Consider the following 9,715-nt stretch of genomic DNA (forward strand, 5'->3'; position numbering starts at 1 on the left):
TGGGAAGGGATGGGAAGGGGAAACAAAGGAGGAGGCTACCATGCTTGATAAGAAATGTACTCATTATCTTGCCCATGTAATTGTAACCCCTCTGTACAGTATTTTCACAATAAAAAATAAAAATAAAAAAGAACTTTTAACACACATGAAAAAAAGAATTTATTTGAACTCTCATGTCCTGTCCAACCTTCTCTAAATATCCTTTTTAAAAATAAGCACATACACACAACACAGGCTACAATTAGATGGTCTTATCAACACCTTGATTTTGAACTAGTAGCCTGTCAGTGAATATGTTCCTGTTGCTGAAGCCACTGAGTTTATATTATTCTAGTTCCCTATTGTGGCAGCCCTAGGAAACATGCACATCCTCTTCACCCCCACCTCAACTTTCCTGCTCTTAAATAATACCACATATTTTATTCAACTTGCTTTTTTACCTAAAATATATGCAAAAAGAGTATGCTATAGTCTAGTTGTTACAGTATGTAGCCCCCCCAGTCTTTTTCAGCTACATAGCATTCCAGCTTGTGAATACTCCATGTTATGCTCAAATAGTTCTCTATTGATCAAAAGATGGACTTTTTCTTGGCTACTACAATCAGTGGTAGTATCACTGTCCTTTAGAATAGTCTTCAGGTATTTCTGGAAGTACTGATTTATGCTAAGTTCCTAGGGGCAAGATTTGTGGATCAGAGGGCAAAAAGAAGTATCATATTGTTAAATCTTGCCAAAATTTCCTCAAAAAGGTTTTCTGTTTTGCATTTACATCAACCATGTATGCAAATGCCAACTTTTTCTCAGATTCAACATGAGAGTATGGAGTAAACTGCTGGACTTTTGCCAATTTGATAGGTGAGAAATGTCTTCTCTGCATAGACTAGATGTGCATTTCTCTTGTTCTTTCAACAGTATGCAAAATAGAACAGACATATACTGATAGACTCCTTCCCTCTGCTTCCCTCTTCAGTCAGTCCAAGCACACTAAGGTGTCCTGTCTGTCCTTTTCCGTCTTCTAATATGCAATATGAGCACACAACAGACAAATTATACCTGTGGTATTACTTTCAACATTGTAGGAAGTCATCCTAACTCATCAATATCACATTAAATTTGCCAGGTACTGGTGGCTCATGCCTGTAATCCTAGCTACTTGGGAGGCTGAGATCTGAGAATCACTTTTCAAAACCAGTCAGGCAAGAAAGTCCATGAGAGTCTTATCTCCAATTAAATACCAAAAAGCCACAAGGAGAGCTGTGGCTCAAGTGACTCAAGTGTATTCAAGCACTAGCTTTGAATACAAAAGCTAAGGGACAGCACCCAAGGCCCCAAATTCAAGTCCCAATGTGGGCACACACAAGGCACACACAAAAAATAATAATAAAACTAATAATAATGTAATTGTTAACCCTTTAGTACAACTACTTATATAAAAATGCAAAAAAAAGAAATTTTAAAAAATCAACTATATCACATTTAACAAACGGCTTAGTACATATTAATCAGGTATTGCACTAGGTTTTAGGAAAAACCTATACAAATGATATAGACAACCCCATTCTTAAAACCTTACCACTTAGAAGGTATGGTTATATAATCACAAGCATTTACATAGGCAATACTAATACAAGCTTGTGCTTACATTATAAAGACTAGTCAAACAGATGAACAGAAAAATAAAGAAGCAACTAAAAATTATTTCACCTTTATTTTTATTCACTTATTTTTTGCAGTACTGAGAAATGAACTTAGGGCCTGGTACTTTCTAGGCAAGTGTTCTACCACTGAACCACAGCTCTAGCCTTCACTTTTATTTTTAAGGTAAGTTAGTACAATAAATGTATACATACTTCTATAAATAATAAAATGCTTGGTTATATAGTCATTTGTAAGTTAGCATAAATTAGCTAACTGAAGTATTTACCTTATTACATAAGTCCTGTGGCCTTCTCTAAATAAGAAATCTCCCTCCAGAAATGAAAGGCTTGAAATCAGTGTGAAATGACAGCATCTAAAACCAGGGGTTGGAGGGAAGCTTTATAGAATCATGGCTAGAAACTGGGGCTCTGGAGCCATAACAGATGGAGTTTGAGTCTCAACTCAACAACTAACTATACAATTGCTTGCAAGTTCTTTAAGCAGTCTGGAGCTCATTTTTATAAAATACATAAATAGATAATTTAACACTATTACATAAACTGAAATCATTAATAATCATAGCAATAGTACCTGTGAGGACTGAATGTGGGGAGAAGGGAATCGTAAATGTGAGCTGTGACTTTTGTTTCTGGGTGGGATAGAGCGATTTGTAGCAGTCATTATCTCTACTGAGGATTGATAGAAAGAAATCTGAGAATTAAAACAGGAAAAGGAAGGAAGGAAGGAAAGAAGGAGGGGAGGGAGGTGAGGAGAGAGGGAAGGAAGAAGAAAAAGGAGAGAAAAAGAAAAGAAAGGAAAGGGAAAAAGAAAAGAACCTAGCAAGTGAGACACCATGGAAGGTGAGCTGAGGAAATGCCAGTATATTTCCTGATTATGATTATGGCCAAGAGTAATGATGGGCTGAGACTATGAGATTTGGATGAATAGAGGCTGGTCGCCATAGACTTTGTATTTTAGGGGTCAGAAAGATGAAACTAGAAGCATGAGGAGCCAAGATCCTGGTGAGGAGGAATGGGTAGAGAACAGGGCCCAGCGCCTAGCCAATTCCCCAAGGACACATGCTAACATCTGGAACTGCCTGAAGCATGGAACCTGGCAGAAGGTCCCTGTCCAAGCAGAGGCTTAGACAACCTTTCTATGTTAAGAAGCAAGGGCAGCAAACTACCACAGCACTGATCAAGCCACGTTCCAAGTGGAAAATCCCAAAGCTCTATATAATAATAGTTCTTGGAACCAAAAAATTAACAGCCCAAGTTTTTAGTCCAGGACTCGACCAGAGCAAGGTAATCAGACTTGTCTATCTGCCCAGGACAGGAAAGGGTAGTAATTAACTACCTCTGTTTGAAGATGGAAGGCATTAACTGAAGCGTCTCAACTATTTACATAACAGAATGTCCTCAATACTAAAATGAACTGTAAAACCAAAGTGTTTTCAAAAGACAAAACAGATAGTATAAACAGACTCATGTTTGATCCAGATATTGAGTTGACAAAGACTTTAAAAAATGACTATTATCTGGAGGTGTTTCCCAAGTGGTTGAATGCCAGCAAGTTAAATAGCACAAAAGCAGCAAGCAAGAACAAAGCCCTGAGTTCAAACCCAAGGAACAGCAATAATTAATTAATTAATTTTAAAAGTGCCTATGAGTAACATGTTTGTGGATATTTTTTAAATAGATAACAGATTTTTTAAAGAATATTTTCTAAGCCTGGTGCCTATGGCTCACACCTGTAATCCTACTCAGGAAGCTGAGACTCATAACAGCTCAGGGACAGTGCCCAGCCTCAGAGTTCAACCAAAAAAATTTCTAAAATCTTAGAATTGTTTCTAAAATTCATACATTGAAGCCATAATCCTCTGTACTTCTCTGAATGTCTGGATTTTGTAGACAAGCCTTTGTTTATTTTTATTAGCTTATACTAGTTTTTTTTGGTACTTTTTTATTGTAAAAATGCTGTACAGAGGGGTTACAGTTACATGAACAAAGTAATGAATACATTTCCTATTGAGCATTGTTGCCTCCTCCTTTGTTTTCCCCCTACCATCCCTTCCTTCCCACCACTACAACTCCCCCCCTCCGCCGAAATTGTAAAGTACATTTTGTACATCTCATTGTTACAGTGGGTCAACCTGAATACTTATTTAAGCATTTTGTTTTTTCTGCTCCCCTCCCTGAATCAGAGTATATATACAATATGCAGGGCACCGACATCAAATACAGTGAAAATAGGGGTTATACCGTTCGGGAGGAACATACAAAGCAACAAAAAAATCACATGGTATTATAAATACGTTAGAAACAATAGCAAGAAAGAAAAAAATTGTGTCCCTATCTTGGGGTTCATTTCGCTTAATATCATCTTATATGGTTATATGTAAATAGCTTTTGGCCTTTTCTACTTGTCCCAGACATATACTAGTTATTGCAAATAAGGGAAACCATGAGATCTATGGTTCTTTGGGCCTGGCTTACTTCACTTAATATAATTTTTTCCAAGTCTTTCCATTTCCTAACAAATGGGGCGAAGTCATTCTTTCTGAAGGAGGCTAGGATATTATAAGATAAATGTTCCACTTCACAATCTCTAACTTAATGAGGAAAGTATTTTTATATGTAAGATTTTACACATACACATTTATCAATGATACACATGGGTATTAATAATGGGTATTAATAATTATATACATTTATATAGATGGGGAAAGAGAGACAAAAAGATATATAAATGTAGATTAAAAAAACAGTGATGTGAAAAAATTTACTAGAACTATACAGGGAAAGAAATTACATTTGTAAGCCATAGTAATCAAACAGTTTGGTACTGGCATAAGAATATACCTGATGACTAATGGAATAGAACTGAAAACCCAGAAATGAACCCACAGACCTATAGCTTATACTAGTTTTACAGAAAAAGATTTCACTGTCACATTTTTCTGTCAAAGTGGTTGTTTGATATAAGCACCACCATTTTAAGGGTAATCATCCTGTCACAAGAGACTATTTTATTTAAGCCACATCCCTTGTTTTCCTAACAAGTTCTTACTTTGCCCAGGTGTCGTAGTCTCAGATAATTGTTGAGATAAACTTTTAATTCTCTTCAATCCCACAAAATCTTTACCCTAAACGATGATGAATCAGAATGAGGGGTAGTAATGCGTACAGGATGAAATCTGGGCAGATGGCCCACACAGCATACTTACAAAGTTGGCTTCCTGTCAGTAGCACCCCCTTCTACAGAAGTAAAATTCTGCCTTGCCAAGTTCTTCTTGAGCTGGTGTCATTTCTATGTGACACCCCAATATCCTGAGACATTTCCAACAAAAATTATCACAGTCAAGCAAGAATATAGATGATTGGAAAGTATTCCAACTGAAGAAGAAAAGATCAACATATCAAAAGGAATTCCATGTCTATATTGGAGTTACAGATGTGAAAAGAGAATAGGACAGAGTGCTATTTGAAAATACAATCAATGGCAGAAAAGTATAAAACAAATTAAAGACAATAACTAATAGATAGGAAACATAGACAAAAACAGAATACAAAGAAAACCAGAGAGATACTAAAATAAAATTATTTTAAATTAAAAATAAGGAAAAAGATAATTTACCTTCAAAGGAACCATGGGACTAACAGAAACAACAGAAGCCAGAAGATAAATCTTGGAATGGCACATTTAAAGCACTTAAAGAAAACTGCAACTTACAATTCTTCATCGAGTAAATAACTATTTAAAATTAACGCAAAACAAAGATTTTTCCAAAGAGTAGATGAGTTTTTACCAGAAAACCTACACTGAAAAAAATACCAACAATAGTGCTTCAAGCAGAAGAAAAATTACGACAGATGAACAGAAATGTAAGAAGGAATGAAGAGCACCAACAATAGTGAATATTATAAGTGCCATAAATGGAAATTTATATCCTACTTAGTTCCTAAGGTTAAGTACAGTCATAAGGGTGAGGCCCTGGTCCAATAGAATTAATGCCCCTGCAAGAAGAGACAGCAAAGAGCTAGTGAGAGGAGAAGACCGTGTGTGCACATAGCTAGAAGTCAACATTTGCAACTCAAGTTGAGCGCCCTTATCAGACAAGAACCCTGCTGGCACCTTGATCCTGGTTTTTTTTGGCCTCCAGAACCATGAGAAGAAGAGGTCCTGTTGTTTAAGGCTATCAGACTGTAGTATTTTGTTATGGAGGCCCAAATAGAGTAAGACAGCAGGTGAGTCTCTATGAATACTGTTAAATAATAATGTCTTATAGAGATTTAAAATGTGCACATAATTCAAATACATGACAATTATACAAAGTTAATAGGATATAAATAGAGTTAAAGTGTTTTAGGATTCTAGTATAGAAGTGATTGATATTAATCTTTTGTATTAAGTTGACTAATTTACAAATATGTGCTTTAATTTCCGTAGTTATATAGCCTTATTAATGGAAGGATATGTAAGTAAAAGAAAATAAAAATGCTATTATAAAAATATTTGTTCTGTACATCACCCTTACAATAAAATAAAATTTAAAAATATTTGTTCAAGCCAGCCACTATTATTATAGCTATTCAGGAGGCTGAGATCCAAGGATCACAGTTCAAAGCCATCCAGGGCAGGAAAATCCTGAGGGTCTTATCTCAAATTAACTACCAGAAAACTGGAAATACAGCTGTGGCACAAAGTGGTAGAGTGCTAGCCTTGACAGCACCCAGGCCATTAGTTCAAGCCTGCAACTGACAAGAATAAAATAAAATAAAAATTAATTTGTTTGGTCCAAAGAAAGGCAAGAAATGGGAAAAAGAGACACATAAAACAATTGGGTCAGATGATAAATAGTAACATGACAGATGAAAGGCAATTACATCAAATACAACTGAAACAAATAAGCCAATTAGAAGAACATCAGAATACATTTCTTTTTACTCTTCTTCTTTTTTTGGGGGGGAGGGTCCGGTCGTGAGGCCTGAACTCTGGGCCTGGGCACTGTCCCTCAGCACTTCAGCTCAAGGCTACTGCTCTACCACTTGAGCCACAGCGTCACTTCCGGCTTTTTTCTTTTTGCTTATGTGGTACTGAGGAATCAAACCCAGGGCCTCATGCATGCAAGGCAAGCGCTCTACCACTGAGCCACCTCCCAGCCCCAGAATACATTTCTTTTTATAAACCTGTATTTCAGACAGAGCTCTATCTTGACTAAAAACTTAGCATGATGCCTGGATTATGGTGTCCCCACAAGGCAGTTGATGGTGCAAGCCGTAGTTAGTAGGATTGGGAACAAGATTCATTTTTGAGGCACTGGAGGTGAGCTCTTTCCTATACCAACGGCTAGTCCACATACTGGACATGCAATAATGAATAATGTGACTGAAACCAAACAGCACGTGCTTTGGCCTTTATGAACATTCCCCAGTTAAGAAATATATTTTATCACTAGAATTGTCCCCTGAGTTCAAGCAGCTAGCTTATACTCAATGATAATCATGGTGACCCACAGTGACCATTATAGATATAAGTAACTTCTTCAAAAAACAGTAGTTTTCTCCCCCTCCTACTTAACTAGACTATAAAACATTAGAGTCCGATACCGTGCTGGTTTAAAATAAAATACTGCTCAAGATAGCAGTATCCTAATGATCTATCAACAGTTATCCATGTCAATAAACAGTTTCTCCATTGCAAATGTAATTATCTACAAAATTTTTGGTTTCTTTCTTCAGGTAATTTTAGAATTAAATGATTAAAATTGAAGAAAAGAACCAGGCACCAGTGGCTCATCCCTGCAATCCTAGCTAATCAGGATGCTAAGAGCTGAGGATCACAATTCGAAGCCAACCCATGGGCACGAAATTCAGTAAGATTCTTATCTCCAATTAATGACCAAAAAGCCAAAAATGGAGCTGTGGCTCAAGTGATAGAATGTTAGCCTGAAGCTTACATTTGGAGGGACAGCACCCAGGCCCTGAGTACCAGCATTCACACACATATAGGAATGCACACACACACACACACACACACACACACAAATTAATTAAGAAAAAAATCTTGTCTGATTTGGGGAGGGGAATGGGGAAGCAGAGAAATGGTGGGGATAAGGGTGGACAAATGCAGCAGTGATACTCACTAGACACTATTTTGAAAATGAACTATATAGGTTCGCCATCGTGGTTACTGGGCCTTCCAGAGCTTCTCATCATGTCTTCTCACAAGACATTCAGAATCAAGCGGTTTCTGGCCAAGAAACAAAAGCAAAATCGCCCCACTCCCCAGTGGATTCGGATGAAAACTGGTAACAAAATCAGGTACAACTCCAAGAGAAGACACTGGAGGAGAACCAAGCTGGGTCGGTAAGGAATTGCTTCAGATGCCCACATATTTATGCTCTACCATGAACCAGTCAAGCTGAAACGTAAATACTGCCTGGACTGACAGTTGGGCATTTTTTTAATTGATTTTTCTTTGGTTATTTTAATAATGGGCACAGTAATAAACATGTAATAAACATTATATTTGAAAAAAAAGAAAATGAACTATACAACTTGCAGGGGAGAGGAATTGAGAGGGAAAAATCTGGGAGAAAATGCAAGAAGAGCTGACAGAGTTAAAAAAAAAAACAAATGCACTCAATACCTGACTTATGTAACTCTGTACATCACCTTAATAATAAAAAATGTAAAAATTAAAACACAAAAAAGAATATTTTTAATTTTCAAAAAATCCTCCAAACTATAAGAAACTTATAGGAAAAAATGCACAAATAGAGCCATGAATTCGTCACTCTGATTCACCAGTTTCTACTATTTTCCATATTGAGTATCTATTTCTCTCTCTGCACATAAGTATAAATGCATGTGTATGTGTCATATGTCATGTCAAAGAAATCTTTCTTGACACTTCTTCTTGCTCATCAAGTTTTTCCTCTACTCTCCTTTGTTCCTATGTGACTTTTAGTGTCACACTTTGCACAATCTAACAAATTTCCTCTTTCATATCTCTCCAGCTATGGCATCTGGAGGGTAGTGACCAAGTTTTATTTACTTTTGCAGTTCTAATGCTTAGGACAATACTCTGCACACTGAAAATTTGACAAAAATGTTTTCTGAAGAAGTGAATGCAGAATGTGCATTTCCTTTGCTTCTTTTTTTCTCCACCAAAGCATTATATCACTGATTCATGTTTAATCTGTGGTCAATTTAAATATTGTTCTTTTTCTATGGGTTAATTAAATTTACTATGGTATGACACAATCACCATAAAATTTCAGGTTGCTAATTTTTCAGTCTTTCCCAATCACTAGCTACTACTATATAAGTAGTTAGATTAAAACTAGTAATAGTTTTAATGTATTTGAGTGATAAGGAATTATCGTAAAAATATAAAATGTGATTATGTAGAAAGCCAATTAAAATAGAGGTCAAAATTAATATGCTAAGCTCCTAAATTTAAATCACTCTTCTTACCCTATCCTTTCACACAATCAGAAAAAGAATTTGGGAAAGGATTGCAGAGTAGAAAAGGTTGTTTCAGGCTCAACTTGGACTTCAACAGTTCAAGTACAGTTCCTAACTATGTACAAGAAAAGAGAAAGAGATGATACTAACAGTTTCCACCCACCCATCTTCTGACTCAAAGGGTCCATTAGCAAACTTTAATTGCATAATGGTTGCTAGCTAATTTTCTGATAGAACTGATCATATATTTCATCCTACTTTATCTTTATATTATCACCACCTTCATCCTATTGATAAAAACTGAGGTAGCTCAGTGGTAGCATAGTGCCTTGCATGAAAAAGACCCTGGGCTCAATACCCAGAACAACACAAAAAAGTAAAATATGTAACAAAAAAGTAAGTTTTTGAAAAGGCTGTGGAACTAGAGATGTGATTCTAGTGGCTGAGCCCCAGGCATGATAGGAAAAGTAGAGAGACAAAACTTTAAGCACCAAAAACAAATGCTCAAAGAAATAAAAACCCCATTAATAATGTGGCTAAAGACAGACTTCTCCAAAGAAGCAAGAATGAGAAGAAGAAACAAGAATGACACATGAAGAAATGTT

At 36.3% G+C, this 9,715-nt stretch overlaps 1 pseudogene; it reads left to right on the plus strand.

Annotated features, from left to right (window-relative positions):
- The first annotated feature begins 7,850 nt into the window (after window positions 1-7,850).
- Window positions 7,851-8,173, plus strand: LOC105980461 (annotated as a pseudogene).
- Window positions 8,174-9,715: the final 1,542 nt, after the last annotated feature.

The sequence above is a fragment of the Dipodomys ordii genome, unplaced genomic scaffold (assembly GCF_000151885.1).
Source record: "Dipodomys ordii isolate 6190 unplaced genomic scaffold, Dord_2.0 Scaffold9, whole genome shotgun sequence".
Lineage (NCBI taxonomy): Eukaryota > Metazoa > Chordata > Mammalia > Rodentia > Heteromyidae > Dipodomys > Dipodomys ordii.